This window comes from Homalodisca vitripennis, unplaced genomic scaffold (assembly GCF_021130785.1).
Source record: "Homalodisca vitripennis isolate AUS2020 unplaced genomic scaffold, UT_GWSS_2.1 ScUCBcl_277;HRSCAF=1898, whole genome shotgun sequence".
Classification (NCBI taxonomy): domain Eukaryota; kingdom Metazoa; phylum Arthropoda; class Insecta; order Hemiptera; family Cicadellidae; genus Homalodisca; species Homalodisca vitripennis.
The window spans coordinates 116,086-139,705 of NW_025776423.1; positions in this window are offsets into that span (position 1 = coordinate 116,086).

Genomic DNA, 23,620 nt, shown 5'->3' on the forward strand with positions numbered 1-23,620 from the left:
ATAAGGTTAGTATTACAAACAAAATCTACGTTCACTTAAACCAATAGAAATGTCTCTCAGATAAACCTGGATAACTAAACCGTTTTAGTTAAGAGACGTAGAAAAATGTTTATGACATCCTTTTGTGGAAGAGTTCTTTGACTACGTTAATGAAACCCTCACTCAAATCTGCAATTTCGCAGAAAACATTCTATCCAAACTAAAATCAAAATTAAAAGCAGCTATGAGCGATTTGGAAGACTAAGCACTGTTAGTACTTAGAATGTACTGGCCATGATGATCAAGCCGAACCTGATGCTAGAAAAGGACTTTGGTGTCAAAAAAAACAGTCAACTTCGGACTATAATTATTACGTCTCAAACAATCAAAGGGCTATTTTTAAGGTTAGAAATTATGAAAGATGCAAATGTAGCATCAATGAAGAATGAAACACTTTCGTAATTCTCTAGTTAATGAAGTTCTGACTCAGGGTAATTTTCAAATATCTGAACACTTCAACTATTGGTCTACAAATATGGCCTGTTCTTTTTAATGCTGGGTAGACTCACAAATAATCAACTTCTAAAATACTTGTCTTATTAATTCCATATATGACCACAATGGAAGCAGTTTCCCTCTTTCTTCTTCAAGGTTAAAACTACTAGGAAGAAATAGTGCCTCCTCTACGTCACATTATTAAAATGTCATTTTCGCAGTGTCTATTCGATGAAACTTTGACTTGCAAAAGTGTTTACTCTATTTTCAAAGAGTAAATTTAGTAGAAAATTATAAATTTGTATAAATTCTCCTACACAGTATATTTAACCACTCGTAACATTTAAAAAATTTAAAAACAAAGGTTTTTAATTTGAAGATATAGTTATATGACTGACCAACTTAAAGCAGATACAACTCTATAGTCATGTAACTTTGTACTCTTTCAAAAAGTAGGTGATATGGGCTTTAAGAACATTACACTACTGTCCTATTAGCTACCAGAAAGAGACATCAAGAAGTTAAAGTGAATTATAACGCGAACAATATTCTTTGTTTAAAGTTTATTATTGACATTGGAAAGTTTGAAAGAATAACTTTACCTCTTGTGAAAACTAACCAAACACATAATTACAATCTAGGTTAAAATTAAAAAATCATTCCAGAGCTGCTTGGAGTCCAGTCCAGGTGTTTTTATTGCACAGAATGCAAGTCACGAGCATGAGAAGTCAAGCTCACAAGCATACGTCACACCAGCACACGTGAAAGTGGGAGACTGACAAGAAAATCCGTGTCAAGTCTTTCTTCCACATCTGTAACAATAAGACTCCTGGAATCCATGACACAAAGGTCTGGGACCAAAAAATAGAGCCGGAAGCGGCTGCCTTTACCGTTCTGACCATTGCCTTCCTTGGATTTTTGGACTAAAGAAGAGAAACCAACACAACTTGACTTTGTACCTAGATTTAAGAATCTTGACACAAGCACATTTCTCAAAGAAATTGTAGTAAATAAAGACTATTGAGTATTGACTATACAAATAAAGATCTTTATAGTATCAGAATACATTACAACACCAAGCTATCATGTCGATAGAGCAGAAAAATCATATTACATTTGATCAATTTTGTTTTTTAATTTCCATAATTGTTATTTTATAAAACGCCTGGACTGGACTCCAAGCAGCTTTTGGGTATATTTGAACCCTCTTCTTTCCCTCCTTTTCTTCTTTCCGTTCTGTATTTTTGTATGTACTAATACCTCCCCACCTGACGAAGAGAATAGATTCCAATCTTCGAAACATTGTGTTATACCTTTTATAACCTGTAATGATAGCAAATGTCCAAAATCTTGTTATCTTGTCAAACCTTCTATCATCAATAACCAACTAAACAAAGTATTTTCATGTTATTGTGATACTTAGTGAAGACAAGTGACTTTAATCCTGTTATTCTTTCATAGGTTCTTAAATGATCTTGAGTTTCATCCTTTAAACAATTCTACACCAATATTTTTTCCAGAATCATGGGAGATGTCTTAGTTTAAAAGTATTAATACGCACTAAACTCTTTTTAGTATATAAGATGGAGTATAAAAAAGTTTAAAATTTTTTCTGAATAACTAACGAAAATATCAAAAGTATTAAACACTTTGAATGCATATTTATAATTATATCTTTAAAACGAGACATCTCACTTGATTCTGCATTTGACAGTTGATTCATTTAATGGATGAAGGAACTAAAGTATATACATTTATCATGACTAAGGTAGTGCTATTGGTTTTATATTTTACTATTTATAACTCAAAGCACTTCAATATAACTTCCCTTAAGACAGAAAAAGTAGAAAACCTTTTTAGATCTCTCCAAGAGTGAATATAATGAGTTAAAATAGGACAGTTTTATTACAACATCCAAAAGAAAAACTTATGAATTTGAAAATGTAAATTTTATAGCATGAATATTTTAAATTAAATATAATTCTGTTAATATAGCCTTCTTTCAAAACATACAAATTATATATTTTTATATTCAGCTCTTTCTTTTTGGACTTAATAATAAGATGCCTCTTAAAACCAACATTCTACCCTAACCCCAAAAAGTACTGTCCCGATATTGAATATCAAAAATAGAACCTATAACTATAGACCAATAAAGATAGAAAGCTGTTGGAATGAATTTGCAAAAATGAAATTCCTTTAATAACAAAAGTGTTAACCTTTTTAAAAAATCTAAAAAATTTGAAATCTACATTACAATACATTAAAAGTTTCTGCAAAGGATAAAAGTTTTCAAAGCGCCTGCACATTATAAACTGCAATTACGAAACAGCTACGTATATTAAATAGCCAAACACTACTTGAAGGCGCTAAGTTATGATGTATATTTTTGTCTTTAAAATATATTTCTGGTTGAACTTAAAGTTTGAGTATTAGACCACTTTAGAATAAAGTAAATGTACGTGTACAATGGCTATACAAATACTTTTGACAGATTTTTTTGGTTTTGGCAACAAGGCAAATTCTACATCGGCGTTGAAAATATAATTCCCTTGAACCAGAAGTCCTCAAACACGGTCAAAGCTTACAAAAAGCGTGTGAAGCTGCGGGAAACAGCTAGTTAGACATAAAATTGTATTATCTTATGTCATTATTAAGTAAACCAGAACAATCACTAGATAACCTAATTTTTTTAAGTATTACACGGTTAGTGGACGATTCTTTATTAGGGGATATAGGTCATTCTTTAGTGACTGCAAGAATATTAAGATATCCAAGCATGAGAGAAGCTCTAAAGCTCTAATTCCACTAACACTATGAAACAATTCACAACCTTGTATATGTGATTAATAACACTGATGTTACATCATAACTGCCAGCATGTGTTTATTTTTAATGTCATGATTCAGCTAATTCACATTGATATCTCCCATGACACATTGGGGCTTTTCCAAAATGGAATATGGTCAAGTGTGCTTGATCAAAAGCATTATCAAAGCATCAACTAGGTAGTTTTGAACAATAATGGATTAGATGGTGGTTTTTTCCAATGGATCAGGTTGGCAATTGCATCTTTGATCGTATTAGTTACACAAGCAATGCGTAACTAATACATTCAAAGGTTGTATTTAAGTAGATATTGATCTTTGGCGGCTGTTCTAGAATCAGGAACTGGTACCTGACCAGCCTTTGATTTAGAATCTCGTCTTCTGTTGTTCCTAGATCTCAGCCAGATGTGGAATCTTGTCTTCAGTTTGTTCCTAGATCTCAGCCATGTGTGGAGTCTTGTCTTCAGAACACTTCAGCCATGTGTTGAGTCTTGTCTTCAGAATGTTCCTAGATCTCATCCAGGTGTGGAATCTTGTCCTCGAAATGTTCCTAGATCTCATCCAGGTGTGGAATCTTGTCTTCGAAATGTTCCTAGATCTCATCCATGTGTGGAATCTTGTCTTCAGAATGTTCCTAGATCTCAGCCATGTGTGGAGTCTTGTCTTCAGAATGTTCCTAGATCTCAGCCATGTGTGGAGTCTTGTCTTCAGAATGTTCCTAGATCTCATCCAGGTGTGGAATCTTGTCTTCGAAATGTTCCTAGATCTCATCCATGTGTGGAATCTTGTCTTCAGAATGTTCCTAGATCTCAGCCATGTGTGGAGTCTTGTCTTCAGAATGTTCCTAGATCTCATCCAGGTGTGGAATCTTGTCTTCAGAATGTTTCTAGATCTCAGCCAGGTGTGTCTTGTCTTCAGTTTGTTCCTAGATCTCAGCCATGTGTGGAGTCTTGTCTTCAGAATGTTCCTAGATCTCATCCAGGTGTGGAATCTTGTCTTCAGAATGTTCCTAGATCTCAGCCAGGTGTGGAGTCTTGTCTTCAGAATGTTCCTAGATCTCAGCCATGTGTGGAGTCTTGTCTTCAGAATGTTCCTAGATCTCAGCCATGTGTGGAGTCTTGTCTTCAGAATGTTCCTAGATCTCATCCAGGTGTGGAATCTTGTCTTCAGAATGTTCCTAGATCTCAGCCAGGTGTGGAGTCTTGTCTTCAGTTTGTTCCTAGATCTCAGCCATGTGTGGAGTCTTGTCTTCAGAATGTTCCTAGATCTCATCCAGGTGTGGAATCTTGTCTTCAGAATGTTTCTAGATCTCAGCCAGGTGTGTCTTGTCTTCAGTTTGTTCCAAGATCTCAGCCATGTGTGGAGTCTTGTCTTCAGAATGTTCCTAGATCTCAGCCATGTGTGGAGTCTTGTCTTCAGAATGTTCCTAGATCTCATCCAGGTGTGGAATCTTGTCTTCAGAATGTTCCTAGATCTCAGCCAGGTGTGGAGTCTTGTCTTCAGAATGTTTCTAGATCTCAGCCATGTGTGGAGTCTTGTCTTCAGAATGTTCCTAGATCTCATCCAGGTGTGGAATCTTGTCTTCAGAATGTTCCTAGATCTCAGCCATGTGTGGAGTCTTGTCTTCAGAATGTTCCTAGATCTCAGCCATGTGTGGAGTCTTGTCTTCAGAATGTTCCTAGATCTCATCCAGGTGTGGAATCTTGTCTTCAGAATGTTCCTAGATCTCAGCCATGTGTGGAGTCTTGTCTTCAGAATGTTTCTAGATCTCAGCCAGGTGTGTCTTGTCTTCAGTTTGTTCCTAGATCTCAGCCATGTGTGGAGTCTTGTCTTCAGAATGTTAATAGATCTCATCCAGGTGTGGAATCTTGTCTTCAGAATGTTTCTAGATCTCAGCCAGGTGTGGAATCTTGTCCTCAGTTTGTTCCTAGATCTCAGCCATGTGTGGAGTCTTGTCTTCAGAATGTTCCTAGATCTCATCCAGGTGTGGAATCTTGTCTTCAGAATGTTCCTAGATCTCATCCAGGTGTGGAATCTTGTCTTCAGAATGTTCCTAGATCTCATCCAGGTGTGAAGTCTTGTCATCAGAATGTTCCTGGATCTCAGCCAGGTGTGGAGTCTTGTCTTCAGAATGTTCCTAGATCTCAGCCAGGTGTGGAATCTTGTCTTCAGAATGTTCCTAGATCTCAGCCATGTGTGGAGTCTTGGCTTCAGAATGTTCCTAGATCTCATCCAGGTGTGGAATCTTGTCTTCAGAATGTTCCTAGATCTCATCCAGGTGTGGAATCTTGTCCTCAGAATGTCCCTAGATCTCAGCCATGTGTGGAGTCTTGTCTTCATAATGTTTCTAGATCTGATCCAGGTGTGTAGTCTTGTCTTCAGTTTGTTCCCATTCTCAGATCCCTTGCTAGTGATTGACCAATACAATAACTTTATATGTTGGGTTTTTCCTCATATTGCGTTAGGCTGTGTGCTGGAACACTGTAGACTTAAGCACCACTACTGTGTTGTGCCTGTGTAAGATCACAGCCTCTCACCATGTTTTTTCTATCACCATGCATCACGACATGTGTGTAGAGATGGGTGATAGTTATGATTCCAACACGATAAGAATTTGACTTGGATAGTTTCACTTATAACACGATAAGACGTATGACTCGGATAGCTTCACTGATAACACGATACGATGTTTAATTCGGATAGCTTCACTGATAACATGATAAGATGTTTAATTCGGATAGCTTCACTGATAACATGATAAGATGTTTGACTTGGATAGTTTCACTGATAACATGTTTGACTCGGATAGTTTAACTGATAACACGATAAGAATTTGACTTGGATAGTTTCACTGATAACATGTTTGACTCGGATAGTTTAACTGATAACACGATAAGATGTTTGACTTGGATAGTTTCACTGATAACATGTTTGACTCGGATAGTTTAACTGATAACACGATAAGATGTTTGACTTGGATAGTTTCACTGATAACATGTTTGACTCGGATAGTTTAACTGATAACACGATAAGAATTTGACTCGGAGAGTTTCACTGATAACACGATAAGATGTTTGACTGGGATAGTTTCACTGATAACATGTTTGACTCGGATAGTTTAACTGATAACATGTTTGACTCGGATAGTTTAACTGATAACACGATAAGATGTTTGACTTGGATAGTTTCACTGATAACATGTTTGACTCGGATAGTTTAACTGATAACACGATAAGATGTTTGACTTGGATAGTTTCACTGATAACATGTTTGACTCGGATAGTTTAACTGATAACACGATAAAACGTATGACTCGGATAGCTTCACTGATAACACGATACCATGTTTAACTCGGATAGTTTCACTGATAATACAATAAGATGTTTGACTTGGATAATTTCACTGACAACACGATAAGAATTTGACTTGGATAGTTTCACTGATAACACGATATGACGTATAACTTGGATAGTTTCACTGATAACATGTTTGACTCGGATAGTTTCACTGATAACACGATACGATGTTTAATTCGGATTGCTTCACTGATAACACGATAAGATGTTTGACTTGGATAGTTTTACTGATAACATGTTTGACTCGGATAGTTTAACTGATAACACGATAAGAATTTGACTCGGATAGCTTCACTGATAACACGATAAGATGTTTGACTTGGATAGTTTCACTGATAACATGTTTGACTCGGATAGTTTAACTGATAACACGATAAGAATTTGACTTGGATAGTTTCACTGATAACACGATAAGAATTTGACTCGGATAGTTTCACTGATAACACGATAAGATGTTTGACTTGGATAGTTTCACTGATAACATGTTTGACTCGGATAGTTTAACTGATAACACGATAAAACGTATGACTCGGATAGCTTCACTGATAACACGATACGATGTTTAACTCGGATAGCTTCACTGATAACACGATAAGATGTTTGACTCGGATAGTTTCACTGATAACACGATAAGAATTTGACTTGGATAGTTTCACTGATAACACGATAAGATGTTTGACTTGGATAGTTTCACTGATAACATGTTTGACTCGGATAGTTTAACTGATAACACGATAAGACGTATTTGACTCGGATAGCTTCACCCTGATAACACGATAAGATGTTTGACTGACTGGATAGTTTCACTGATAACATGTTTGACTCGGATAGTTTCACTGATAACATGTTTGACTCGGATAGTTTACTGATAACACGATAAGATTTGACTTGGATAGTTTCACTGATAACATGTTTGACTCGGATAGTTTAACTGATAACACGATAAGAATTTGACTCGGATAGCTTCACTGATAACACGATAAGATGTTTGATGTCGATAGTTTCACTGATAACATGTTTGACTCGGATAGTTTAACTGATAACACGATAAGATGTTTGACTTGAATAGTTTCACTGATAACATGTTTGACTCGGATAGTTTAACGATAAGACGATAAGAATTTGACTCGAATAGCTTCACTGATAACACGATAAGGGGTTTGACTGGGATAGTTTCACTGATAACATGTTTGACTCGGATAGTTTAACTGATAACACGATACCATGTTTGACTTGGATAATTTCACTGATAACACGATAAGATTTTTGACTTGGATAATTTCACTGATAACACGATAAGATTTTTGACTTGGATAGTTTCACTGATAACACGATAAGATGTTTGACTTCGATAATTTCACTGATAACACGATAAGAATTTGACTTGGATAGTTTCACTGATAACACGATACGATGTTTAATTCGGATTGCTTCACTGATAACACGATAAGATATTTGACTTGGATAGTTTTACTGATAACATGTTTGACTCGGATAGTTTAACTGATAACACGATAAGAATTTGACTCTGATAGCTTCACTGATAACATGATAAGATTTTTGACTCTAGTTTCTCTTATAACACCGTTAAACCGTTTCTTAGTAGTCGTTAACAATGTAGAATAGTGTATGGCATACAGAAGAATGTTTAAGATTTGGGAACAGTTAACAGAATTAATACTAATACAACAATATTATAGATGCCCTTTGGCCACGACTTTAATTTTTCCACTTCTTCTTCGAGTAAATATTGCTAGAGTGAGGACGGCGTGTATTTTTAGACCCAATTTATTTATCTGTGCAAATTTTAACCTGATATATTAGATTGTCTTATAATAAATAAGTGTATTATTGTATAGAGTATTTAAGAAGTGTTGTCCTTAAAAGTCTAAAACTTTACACTCTTAAAACTTACTATCAAAGCTTTCTGATGGTTTATTTGATATCTGTATTAATATTTTTTTACAAATCCGGTTAGAATAAAAGGAGAACATTATTGAAATATTAAGGGAAACAATGTATAAAGAACTAACTCTGCTATTTACAATACTTTGCTGACTAATAGGTAACTAAGCTAGTCACATGTGTAGCTTCTGCATTTTTACTGCATGATTAATTCTCAAAATTGTGAAACAGTAAACATAAAAAAATTGTATAGATAGTGTAAAATTCTAAAACTTTTCTTAATTTTGCCCTGCAACTATATAATAGCTTAACCTTTTCTAAACTTCAAACCACTACCATCTTGAAAACATTATATAAAAATATTTCTAGAGGTAACATTAATTTTTTAAATAATTAATTACTGTAAAAAATCTAAATTTACCTATGGTTTACATTAAGCCGACTGAGTTCTAATTTTTGGTCTTCATAAATCCAAACAAGACTATTTTTTTAACAAAATTTAAAAAGCCAGTAAAATAGTTTTTTATACTTATCTAAAGAGAACGATACAATATGGAAATGAATGCATATATTTTACTACCAATTGCAGAGAAGTTGCTATAACAATAAATACATTCACTGAGTAAATTGCTATTGTAATTAAAATTGGTTATAATTTCTTTTTAAATTTTGATCCAGCGGATTCATTTAGTGTATATCCAGGTAGTTTATTCAACAATCTTAACCCCTATTGTGTGAGAATGAAAGAAGAGATGTAAAACAGAAGAATGTTTAAAATTCTTGACTTATTTGCTCAATGATGTCCGTACAATACAATTTTGAAACTGAACCTACGTCTGCTTGAAATCTGTAAATGATATGTGACATACAAAAGGATAGGTTTATAGGGCTTGGGGACATGGTTGGTGAAAATTAGTTGGAAATTCACCTACCTAAAATTGGGCCTACCAAAATAAACATTGTGAAATCCCAAGCTTATATTGTTGGCTATTAATGCCTTTCATAGGTAGTTTTAAGAACAAATATTTCGCTGAACTATAGAACTGAACTAAGAACAGTTCTGCCACAGCAATGGTGACGTGAAAGAGATGATGGAGGGCAGAGGGTATGTTTATGGCAGATAGAGACATTTACATGTGTTCTCTCACGTGGTAAATAATAAAACTGGCGATATTGCGGTTCCCCAGGAGCGAGTATGAGGGGAACAGCAGCGCAAGGTCTATAGGGCTGTCAGAATTCTCAGAACAATATCAGATCTTACTGACTCACGCACGTATACGGAGAAACACTATCAGGGACGTTTTTATGGTTGAGATTACAGCAGTGATAGGGCTGATACGATGTGATATCTATGTACATCAGAACAAATGGGTGAAACAGTTAAGGAATACTGTCCTGATCGTGAAGAGAATATTTTCATGAAACACATGATGTATTAATAGTAATTAATTATGTATGCAATTTATTTCTACGGGTGATCCTGAACTGTGTAAAGCAATTATTCATATGTTGAATTTGTCAATTTATAAAATAACAACTATCGTCCAAGTTTTACGTGGCACAGTAAAACAAAGAACGATAAAGTTTAGTTTTTAGAATGGTTTGTAAAAAATTGTGTCATCTATCCGTTCCTGTGATAGTTCCTAATAGAACTAGTAACCTGGTACATAGTTCCTCTTGTTCCAGGAAAGAACTATATTGATTTTGGGGTCAAACGGTAAACTGTCTGTCTGTCTATGTGACTTTCTGTGCGATAAGATAACTCTTGGTAGAAAGATCTTAGAGATTTGAAACTTGGTACAAAGGTTTCTCTTGGTCCAGGAAATAACAGTATTGATTTTTGAGTCAAACGGTTAGACTGTCTGTCTGTCTGTCTATGTGACATTCTGTGCGATAAGATAACCCTTGGTAGAAAGATCTTAGAGATTTGAAACTCGGTACAAAGGTTCCTCTTGGTCCAGGAAATAACAGTATTGCTTTTTGAGTCAAACGGTAGACTGTCTGTCTGTCTATGTGACTTTCTGTGCGATAAGATAACTCTTGGTAGAAAGACCTTAGAGATTTGAAACTTGGTACAAAGGTTCCTCTTGGTCCAGGAAATAACAGTATTGATTTTTGAGTCAAACGGTAGACTGTCTGTCTGTCTATGTGACTTTCTGTGCGATAAGATAACTCTTGGTAGAAAGACCTTAGAGATTTGAAACTTGGTACAAAGGTTCCTCTTGGTCCATGAAATAACAGTATTGATTCTTGAGTCAAACGGTAGACTGTCTGTCTGTCTATGTGACTTTCTGTGCGAAAAGATAACTCTTGGTAGAAAGATCTTAGAGATTTGAAACTTGGTACAAAGGTTCCTCTTAGTCCAAAGAACAACTCTATTGATTTAAGGGTCAAGATATCAAACCTTAAGTCTGAAGGACCCAAAGACCCGACGGAATGTAACAAAAGTTTTACCAATCATTCTAACAAAAATAATTGTATCACATGGGTTACTACTTTATATTGTAAAAAATGATTGTACTCAGTTTGTTTACTAATTTGTTTATTCCGCGATCTCCTTGTTACCATCATAGTTCCCCATAGCACCATTGTAAAAATTTTATTTTATTTTTACCTATTAAACCAAAATCAGTAGGTTTTTAACCAAGACCTATGTACCAGGTTTCGTCTCTCAAACCTGTCTATCGTACATGCGGACAGAAAGAGAGCACGATTTTAAGAAGGACCTGTCCAGGTCATCATTATTGAAATACTGAAATTTATTTTGTTAAATGCTTTTTAAACGCATTTACTGAATTTATTTGTTCTCAAGTATCAATAGTAAAAATGTGTGGCCGCAGTATAATAAGCGGCCACCACGACAGACAATCGAATCAGCGATACTCATGATTATTCGTTATGAGTAACGAATCTTCGATATAACTACTGGAACCAAATTGCGTGTTGGGTTTAACAAATGACAGTTCAGTTCGGCTGTTTTTATATATTAAAAATTAATAAGTTAGCGATGAATAAGAAACTATCTAGGCCTATGTCAAGTTTATAAGATATAAAAAACAAGGGTTAAATGTAGTTACCTTTTACTATTTTGACCTTGACACCTTGTGACACATGTAAATCGGCATTGTACTTGCGGCCGTCGGCCATTACTGTAATGCCATACAGATGATTTGACTCTGTTTGAATTAATTTGTAATAATAAAGTCGAACCAAATTACGTTGTAGGCCTTTAAGTTTGTACTAAACAATATTGTTTTTCTGTAAAATAAAAAAGCTAGTAATTATTAATTATAAATATCTATAGATCAAATGCTTTTTTATATTCGATAGTTTCGATAATAATAATCGATAGTCAATTCGATTGTCGTGGTACTAGCTTATTATACTGCAGCCTGTAAGGCTGCTTTTGACAGAAAAGTGCAAGGTAAATTTGGAAAGAAATAATGTTTTATTGCATAAAATACCCCCTTTAGAAACATGTTGCGATGTCGGCATTTTTTACCTTTCACTCTGTGTATATACAATTTTAAATCTAATCTGCCGTACTCTTGAACCGTAGACGATATAATACTGAAATGGCGGGAACTTAACTCGGGCGCCCTCAGGAGCAAATTGCGAATCTCAGTACCACTCTGATCACGCATGTGTTGAGACCATAAAAAGCGCGCGTAATGTGATTTATTCAAAAACGTTTTCGATTCAGATCGGTTTATAACCCGTTGCGAGGCGGCAAGGAGAGTGCCTGGGTGAGGTCCTGACAGCGGACTATTTACTGGCAATATCGCTTTGCTCTCACACACCACCCTCTCACTCCAGAGGGTCGACTCTCACACACCACACGCTTCTCCACGCGCCTTTGTTGTGTTGTGTGCCCGCATTAAAGAAAACATAAATCCCACCGCCATTTGTCGAGCAACAGACTGCACGAGTTTTTCCTTATTTATGTCTCCATTTCCGTTTTTTCTGATCCGGCGGAGCGTTTTCTGTCGATCGAACCTTTTAAGAGCAGCATCGCAGTTGGGATGTTTTACAAACGAAAAGTGCTCAAGCGAAATTCAGCCGGAACATTCCACACCATCTGTCACCTAAAACAACTACGGTACTTCAAGGTCTATTGGAGAGCCTAGGGACTAAGAGACTAGGTCGAGTGCGCTGTGAAGAGAACTGAAGAAGAGACGACCATTCTTCAGCTATAGTGTTTTTGGTCAAATTCCGTTTGTTATTTATTTAACTCTCTCAACGGAAACTCCATTACATTAGACAAATTTAGTAACTTCTATTGCACAATAACAAGTAATGTTCGATCTCTATTGAACACTAATACTTAGAAAATCATAAAAACAACAAGTAAACTATAAAGAAAGCAAAAAAAATAATAATTTAACAATCTTTATGTGCTACCAAATCAAAAAGAATAACATTGCCAATTCAAGATTCTATCGATGTGATATCAACGATATACTTAAAACTAGTGTAAATAGATAATAAATTACAATGATACCTAAAGATAACTTGACGATAAACAATGGTCATAAGGGTTTCAAAATAACTTAAACAATAATAAATTCGGTACTTTGGGATTATACCGACCACACCCAGACATGAATCGTTATTTGACATTTTGCTTCTACTGATTACTAGATTAGCGTAGAACAATATTTCGTCAATATAAAACAGGAATTGTCTTATCGCAAACCCCTACCCATCCTCAGACAGAGGTCAAAGTCGAGCGGTCTAGTAGATAACGTGATTGCAGAATCTCGCAGCCCTTTCAGCTGGTGCGTCGCTTTGTACTTCCGTGTTTTACCCGTACATTTCTCCAAATACAAAAATTCAACAAAAACAAACATTACCAATCAAAAACTAAACTCTTTATTAAAAAAAAAACACTCAAAGCTTGTTTTCGTTCTTGATCACACTCCGCCACCCAAAATGCGAGTGCCTCCGATGAAAGAAAAACATCCCTCGTACCTATCAGTAAAATATCAAATTCTAGAAGGGCTGATCAGAAATATAAATTAAATTGTAATGGAAAGGTAATTATGTACCGTGCAAAAAACCTTAAATAATCATGTGATGCCGCGCGGCCTGCCGTAATCGGGATTCTCGAGAAAGATAAGATAACAGCGACAACAATACCGATCACAATACCTGGAAATGCTTGTAATTTTGTAATTAAAGAGTTGTTTTTTCGTTCTATCATGTTTGTTTCTATAAATTTATATTTTTGTGTTCTTCATACGGGTGTGGTCGGTATAATCCCAAAGTACCATAAATTCTAATCCTTTAACATCATAAATAATAACAAATCAAGATAGCGGACATTTTTTTAAAAATGGGCAAATACTGCATCTGGGTTAGAATGGACTTGGATTGGAGAATGAGAACAGCCGTACCGATCTAATGACGCTGATAAATCTTATTTTTTTACTGTTTTCAAACTGTCGTGAAAGAGATCAACTTCTACAGGGAGATTGTTACTTAAGCGGTGGAGTCTGGCAATGAGACCAGATTTTTAGTAGTGTCTTGGGTGAGATCGATGGACGAATAGTTTAGTAGACGTCTTACGTATTTTTGTGTGAACTAATACCTCCCCCACATGACGAAGAGTATAGATTTTAACCCTCGAAACGTTGTGTTATACCTTTTGTAACATGTAACGAAGGCAAATGTCCGAAATCCTGTTATCCTGTCATTCTCAAGATGTCCAGCGGACTGATAGACAGACAGACAATCATACAAAAAGAAATTTTTACATCCCCGGCAGGCACCATTATTAAATAATTCATTCTTGCCTATGTGTAAATAAATTTTCATGTAAAATTTATTTTCTACAGATGCAATATTTCTAGACGTTTCTTTCCACATTTCACATCCACATTTTACTCATAAAGTTAGGTTTCATACTGGAGCTAATATAATAATAATAATATAAGTTATAACGAAAGGTTGCGCTAAAATAAAATCACCGAGTTGTAACTTTGACCTCTCTATTAAGTTTTCTTTAGTCTGTGAATACAAGTGACACGTTGAAATCTCATACGATTAGACCCATTTTGCTTAAACATTTGTTTATTCTATTTTCTCGTTGCCACCATAAGAACAATGTAAAAAATATTTGCTAACGCTCATCCAAATTCCATGGAGTGTCATGCACCATCTTCGAACTCATGTTGTCTATATGGACATGAAGCTTCATGTAAAAACTCAAATTTTTAGGTTAGTTCTTTTCCGATAAATCGTGCGGTCAGACAAACAGATAAAAATAAATTTTTTCCTGCCACGAATGATAGGCTTTGCCGACGCTCAGCCAATGAGATGTCTCAGGATAACCTCGGAATCTAGACAGAAAAACGAGAAAAATGACGCAAAGCCTTCTCAGCGGCCTTTTAAGAGTCATAGTTTTGTACAGTTCGAATCAAGTCAGACTGGTCACAGTCCGACCACTGGTGACGTCATAGGCTAAGTGTAATATGTGACGTGTGACTAGTTCACGCGCTTTGTTTATTGGTTCCACGCAAACTGCCCATTGACCCTTACTATCCCACCGATCCTGATCAAGCCTGACGTCCCACACATCGAGCGTTCCTGCTGCTTGGATGGGTGACCACTAAGCGATCCTGTCCTTGCAAGCAGCCCGCCTGCCCGGCCATTGGTGGTGGTCCAGAAATCACCTTTAAGCCGTTGGTCCCCAGGTTAAGTGTTACAAAGGGATTCTTAGCCGTAACTTCGCCTGGTAAAATAAGACAGTCTTCACTTTGCTTTCATTTCAATACATTTACAGCGTCATGGATGAGGAATATCAGAATGCGTGTATTATTATTATTATAAAAATTTTTTATTTAACTGTTTTCCAAATGAATGTCATTAATTATGAATTGACTCCACGGGATGCAAACTTACTCGTGTGTTTCGAATGGATGTACGAGTATTAAAATGTGTAGCCTTGCGGTAAGTCATAAGGCCAACTGACAGTTATATAGCCTTATAGTTGCACAGACTGTTGAATACAATTTTGTGATACTAGGAATTAATTTTTTTTACACATAGCCTGTATTAGTTATAAGAAGAAAAAAGAAAGAAAGAAAAAGTGGTTGGTTTATACAATAATCCAAAAATAATACCTTCCCACACCCTACAAAGAAGCAAGCGATTTCTTTACAAGTAAATTAGTATTATTTGTTTCAAAATGTAAGGAACGAGTACCTAACTCTAAATATAACGGTCACTACGACCATCTTGTTTAGTATTTTTGGATTTTCCTTATAAACAAAGTTAATACATATGAAACATATTTTTTGCGACTCAAATAAAGCTCCAACATCTCATACAATTGAAACACACACAAAATTGTAATAGAAAATGTTTTCAACTGTAATTTTATTGTGATATGTTTAAAAGTTTGAATTTTCATATTACATATTTGCTAAATAAATCCGATCGTAGTTTTCACACACCTCGCATATCTTTCCTACAATAAAGCCAATCTTTTCCGTCAAGGAGTAAAACTTTTACTGCCAAACCGTATTTTCCGAATCATTGTTAGATTAGGGCACACAGGTAGTGTAGGTTGGTACACCTGTGATGAGTTGTAGCTGCGATTAAATTAGAAGATTCGGTATATTTAAATTGTAATTGGTTACTTCATTCAACGATGAAGTATCGAACGAAACGACTGTCTTTACTCTTTAGGGAACTGTAATTCTTTCCCGGGTATTGCGAGCGCCTTCAATCCGGTGGCCGCAACACCATCTGCCCGATGTAGTGCGTGTATTACATACCACCCAGGCGCATAGCGCTCTGACCCTTTCTTCCTAGTGAAAACTTTCATGCCACCCAAAAACTATTGTTATACATGGGACTAAGTTAAGCGAGCTAACGTACAAAGTGTCAAATATCTAGGTTACAGTAGAGTTATACTCTCTCGATAACTCTAGCATACACGAATTGAGCTAAGTGTGGCGTAGTTACTTATTACGTATTACACTTACGTTAATTAATGCTTTAATACAGCAGTTCTGTATAATTATGATTGTGATTGCGAAAGTCAATATTATATTAATGTTAACATTAGACTATAGAGTATTAAATTGATTTAATGAAACAAAGTGTATTTATGTAACTGCCGTAAGTTTATGCATTCTACTTAATACAGCACTTTCACACCTTAGTACGCCATATTTTACAAATCGTATTAAAGTTCTGTTTGCATTTTTTCGAAAGTTGTGAATGTAATACTAATAGTAAATTATAAAAACTGCGACAGCTTGAATCTCCTTCATAAGGGTTCACGACTAAATTCTTCTGGTTACGTTCCGAAGCTCTAAATGCCCTATTGAACTCTGATACAGTAAAAATGTTTATAAACTAAAAATCAAATTGATTGGTGTTTTTTTAATTGATTAAAGTTGTTTACATACAGAGGGGGTAGATTTCAATTCTGGAAACGTTGTTATACTTTTTTGTAACGTATAACGATGGCAAATGTCCGAAATTCGACTATTATTTCAAATCACCATCTTCAGTACTAAACTACTAACAAAGTTGTTTTCACTTTAAAATGAGATTTTGGAAAACACCATGACCTACGGCGGAGGAGGTCAATGGTTGAAGTTCAGCATAGTTTTCATGGAATTAAAAAAAGAATTGGCCATTCTTGTCGGGATATCTTTAGTACCTACTTTATGGCACTAATGTACTAATAATAATACTACACTAATACTGGTATTACATTGCATATAGTATAAATATTTGCTTAAAAAACAGTAAAAGGTGTAACGAATGTGAATGATATGTTGTGTCCAAACATCATACTTGCTCGGCCATGTTAAACATTCATGAAAAAATTATCCTTTTTACTGGTTGTCATTTCGAAACACATCTTTCTGATTAGTGAAAAAAAATTTAAAAGATCTCACGAAAATATGTCACGAAGGAAATGTCTAAGAGATCTATTAAAACATTACTCAAAAAAATTCAAATGACCAACCTTGGCAGGGATTGGGACTGCCTGTGCTTAAAACAGTTGCCGTGCATTCACCACTGTTACTAGAACCAACAGCAATGGCTGCAGTGACACTGTTATGCGCACCCAGGTTAGGGCATTACATGGTACTAGGGCCAGTCCTTGGGCAGGTTGTCACCCTTCTACCATGTAATACCCCCCTCCCTTATTAGGTTGGTGAATTAGAATATCTCGGTTTAGGTCACGTGTGCTGCTATCTACCGCAGGCTATATACATCTACACGAAAAGATCCGTAAAAAAATATTCATTGTGAATTATGGAACTTTATGGCATAAATACTTTATAACAGCGTTTTTTATTTTCAGATTATAGATTTTTTTTAATTATTGAGTAGTCCGCGCAGATTTACGCTATAAAATAGGTTTTATATAAAAAAATCCGGTTGAGATTACACGAAAACTGATTTGATTCTCGGTTACAATTTAAATAATATAAATAAAGACGCTACGCCGTATGATTTTTAGGTTTTTGTCTTGTATGTATCTACTGAATTGTACCGAATCTTTCAAGTGCACAATGTGCTGACTTGAGGGATGTATGAAATATTATTGTAAATACGTTTAATGTTATATTAGGATACCGACCTTTATGAAAATTAATACAAGTCACAACGGTTAAAGGCGACGAAATACTGAAATAATTATAAATTTTGTTTCTATAGAAACACTTTTGAACAATGCAGTTCATTGATTGACTAACGTGATGGGTATTTCATTGCGGGACTTTTCAACCACACAGTACGTAACAAAAAAAAGCGGTAAACGTATCCTTGAAGATTCTTGCTACGCTACTACATTTGCGGCAATGAAGCGTAAAATTCTCTAATGTCTTTTAGAACTTGCAGCTGCTTTTTTTTTAAAAAAAAAACCTTCGTTACCGTAGACGATTTATACGGTGTAATTGATGATTCCATACAGCGATTCTGTATAATTATGAATGTAATTGCGAAAGTCAAATTATATTAATGTTAGTGTTAGACCGTAGGGAATTATTTTCGTAAGTTGATCTTATGAAATAAAGTTTATTCATGGAACTGCCTTAAGTTTATAAATTCTACTGAATAAAATACGCAATATTTTCCAAATTATATTAAAATTTGGTTTATATTTGTTCAAAGCTGTGAATGAAATACTAATAGTATGTTATAAAATCTGCGACAGATTGGATCTCCTTCACAAGGGTTCACGACCGAATTGTTTTTTTATTAATGATCATGAATTTTTACACATGAAGAAGAGTGTAGATTTCAATCCTCGAAACGAAGTGTTGTACTTTGTGTAAAATATAATGATGGCAAATGTCCAATATCCTGTTATCCTTTTAAATCATCCATCGTAAATACAAAACTTTAAACAAAGTTTTTCTTTACTTTAAAATGAGACATTTTGGAAAACACTATGACCTACGGCAAGGGTGTGCAATGGCTAATATTCAGCATAGTTTTCGTGGAATGAAAAAAGTGGCCAACTAGTACATATGGCTCCCTTATTTAATTTTAATTTTATTTTATTTCCAACGAATCAACCATTACAAAAGCGAGCATAATAATTTATAATTATAGTAATAAGCAACAATGACTAACACAAAACTAAAAAACAATAGTTTTTTAGACCTCCAGGCAATAAGGCACTTATGGGTATGGTCCCCTAAAGGCACCATCAAAAACCAAACCCGAGCACAGGTGTGCGTGCGCGTCCGCGTTTGTGCCGCGTGTGTGTTTTGAAATTCATAGTTGAAAGGTCAAGCACTGAGAATCACATAGAGCTCTCTTGAAGGAAGCCAAGGAAGCGCAGAAAAAGTCCATGTGTTCTGGTAGCAAGCATCCAAGTCTCTGCATCCTAATCACAGGACTGTTGGCTGCATAGGAAGTTGTCACCGAAGCTCTTGCAAAAAGGACTCTAGATCTTGTGCCAGTGGGAATTTGGAAATTTATTTTCTGTAGCAGGTCTGGGAAATCGATGATTCCGTTAACCAGCTTGTACAAGAAGAGAACGTCATGGATGAAGCGTCTTGTTTCAAGTGAAGGTAAGTTAAGATAAGACGAAATCTCTTGTACTGGGACATCCAGATACCTAAATCCAAGGCGCACTCCCGCAATTCTCAGGAACCTCCTCTGCACCCTCTCAATGCTATCCCTCAAGTACAACTGGTGAGGGGACGCAACGATATTCAAGGTGTGGTCTTATCAAGCAGCAATACAGCGTCCTCAAAGACGCGCAGGTCGGAGAAAGGCTTAGAAACTCTGAAGAGAAGACCAAGAATTTTGAGGGCTCTGCTGCATGTGGTCATAACGTGTTGCTCCCAACTTTGATTGGTGGTAAATATAACACCAAGATCCTTGGTTTCACTAACCCTGACCAATGGTTTATCCGTGATTGAATAATCATATATGATTGGGTTCATGGTGCGATGAAAAGTAATAGAGGTGCATTTGCTGATATTGAAAGACATTTTGTTCGTACTACACCAACGGACAACCAAGTTGATGTCCTTCTGCAGCAGAGCCGCATCATGGTCGGTAGAAATCTTCATGAATAATTTTATATCGTCGGCAAAGAGCAGGTGGTTGCATTTGAGGGCATTAACGACATCATTAATGTATAGGTTGAACATGATGGGGCCTAGGTGAGAACCCTGTGGGACGCCAGAGGAAGCTGGAAAGGTGTGGGACAAGGTATTCTTGTATCTAACCTGAAGCATGCGCCCACGCAGGTAACTGTCAAGCCAGTAGAGAAGAGGTCCTGTGAAGCCATAAGCCTCAAGTTTGCGGATCAAGATGGAGTAGCATACCCTGTCGAAAGCCTTTGAGAAGTCCAGCTCTATTGAGTCCACCTGCTGTCTTTGTGCAAAAGCCTCTATGATTTAGGATTGAAACTGTACGAGGTTTGTGGTTGTTGATTTGTTAGACAGGAACCCGTGCTGACTTGGATGTAGCATATTTCTGACTTGGAAAATAATCTTATTCAGGACAAGTCTCTCAAATACCTTTGCCAAGATTGGTAATATTGTTATGGGTCTATAATTTCTTATGTCACTGGAAGAGCCGTTTTTGTGAATGGGCACTATATGACCTATTTTGAACATCTCAGGGAAAACTCCGCAGGATAGAGATTTATTGTATAAATTTGTGAGAGGTTGAACAAGCAGTTTTGCGCAGTGTTTAATTACGGATGGAGGAATTGAGTCTGAACCTGGGCCCTTGGTGACGTCGACACTGTTGAGCACCTTCAATACATCCTCGGTATTAAAGTGGCAGGAGGATATTATGTCTTGGGAAAGTGAATTTGAGCATTCCATTTGTGATGTGTTATCATCAAGAGAATACACTGACGCAAAAAAGTCAGCAAACATATTTGCTATGACGTTATTGGATTGAGACGAGTTGCCATCAAGGTGCATGGTAGTCGCAGTGCAGGTGGTATTTACTTTCTTCAGATAACTCCAGAAAGCCTTTGTGTTTTCATTGATTGAGATCTGCACCTTGTTGATGTATTGGTCAAAACAGGTTGCTGATAGGGTCTTGCATTGTGCTCTAACTATGGCGAACCGAGTATAACTAGACTGAGATAAAGAAGTTTTATACCGTTTATGTAGGACTTTCTTTTGAATGGTAAGATGAATGAGCTCCTTGGAGAACCATGCTGGAAAGACTGATCAACCGGACTTTGTGATAGGAGCTTCTCAATACACTCTCCGATATGGTGTCAACAAACTCCTTGAAAGCTACATTTATGTCTTCATGGCAGGTGACGATTTCCCAGTCCAAGTCCTGTAGCTCTTGCAGGACCTTCACATTGTCACAGCGTCTCACATTAGTGTGGTAAGTGACATTTGGACAAGACGACGTTGGCAGTGACGTTTTTAAAGACAGTGAAGGATGATGGTCGTCCTCAGGAAGTACTGGATCAGGATCACGACAGGTCGCAATATCTTGATAAGAGGAGAACACAAGGTCGAGTATTACACCTCTGCGATTAGGAACACAGTTTATTTGCGTAAGGTCAAGCATGGTCGCCATATTTCGCAAGTGTTGTGACGGTCCAATGCCATTCACATTTGAGGAGGTCCAGTCCATGTTCGGTGGGTTAAAACCACCCATCAAAATAATGTTGTAGAAACCATTGGAGTTAATAATCTCTTCAAGTGCACCAGAAAGCTAATGTAAGTCGCAGCGGATTTGTTGGGTGGAATATATATGCCACCTAGAAGCATTTTCACACCAGGGCACAGATGGATGGAAACAAAGACAGCTTCCAAAGGAGTATCAGTGGGAACCTCTGAGCACTTTATGTTTTGTGATATAGCAACCACAACCCCACCTCCACTAGCCTTTTCATTGGTTTCAGGACTTCTATCTTTCCTGAACACCTGGTGGTTAAGAAAGCCAAGCTCACTTGTGCATATGTTCGGTGTAAGGTTAGTTTCAGTGAGTACCAAAATATCGTGCATGCAAGAAGCTACCGATTGACGAAGTTCAGTAAGTTTGGACCTCAGTCCATTGACGTTTTGATAGTAGATGTCTAGGTAAGTTGATCCGTTGGAAGGTAGTTTTTTGACTTTTTAACAATGTGTCGGGTACCATTTATGTACTTGAGGGTGAGGTCATTTTCACCGTTTTCAGTTCGGGATTTCAGGGTTTGACGGAGCCCATCGAGATACTTCCGTTCTTTGGGTGTCCTATCGTAGGAAATAGAGACCTCTGCTAAGCAAAGATCAGATTCTTGAAATCCGTCAGTTGAAAATCTTTTGAAGAAATCTCTTGCTTTGGCTGGCGTATTCAAGATGAGTTTGATGGGACGAGGATGCTCAGATGAGGATTTCCCAATCCGATAGAAAGTAAATTTGTCTATAGAGACGTTAGCAGCCGTCAGAATATTTTTAATTAGTTCCAAATCGTAAGCCTTCTTGACAGACACCTGAGGGCTTTGGCCTTCAGGAGCATTGAAAATAATAATGTTGGATTGTCTAGCTGTGCGATCGACCATCTCGGAGTAAACTTCATCAACAGACACCGTGGGAGTATGTTTCCTTGTTTGGGCATCTTCAAGTAGATGTTTGACATCGACTTCTACCTTACATAGACGTGACTCGAAATCCTCCATGACCTTCGAGAGTTTTTCAGGGAAGCAATGTCGTTTGAAATCGGCTCGATGTCGGCTTTGGTTGCTAGACAGTTCATTTTCTTCAGAATATCTTCTAAAATGCCTGTAGAGGACGTGGGAGCTCTCCCCACATTGATACAGTCAACTCTGTTGCAATGCCATTTCAATGACGTATAATTAGAGTAGCGCCTGTAGTTAGACGAACTCAATTTAACGCATTCAGAATGGAACCATCTGTCGCAATCATATCACTTTATGCCTTTATCGCTTTCGGACACAAAAATCATGCAGCGCGCACAAGTTAATAGGGAATTCATGGTTGATTGAAGGCCTCAAGAAAAAAGAAAACCACTTTGTCCAGGTTAGTTATAATATGACATCTGTGTTGGTAAACGATATCTGCGTGTATTAAGGGACCCGAATATAAAATTCACTGTACATTTCACAAAGACAAATATCATAAAAGAATACAAGTAACTTTAAAAGGCAAATATGGTTAAATAACCTGTCACATACACATTTAGTTTATGTTTACATTCTTGTTACCAAGCACTGGAATTTGGGAATCCTTGAATTATATTTCCTTATAAAAGCAAATGACAGCCCAGCGGTTCATCGAAGAAGCTTTCTTAAAATTAAACTAAGAACAAAAACATAAATATTTGCTTTAAAACTCTTTGTCATAGATAAGGTAGAGGGGAATGGGGAGGAAGAGCTAAGATGGGAAGAGCATTACTCAGTGCAAATGTCTCCCAACAGTTTAAAATCAACTCACGTGCTCATCAGTGACAGTGTAGTTTCGGATTAACATACAAGTTTCATTTTCTTTTAGAATTTTCTAACTTTCCGTCAACATTCCAAACTAGATAATATAGTATTTTACAGTAAGATAATGGCAAGCTTCACACCAACAGTTGTTTGTTTACAGA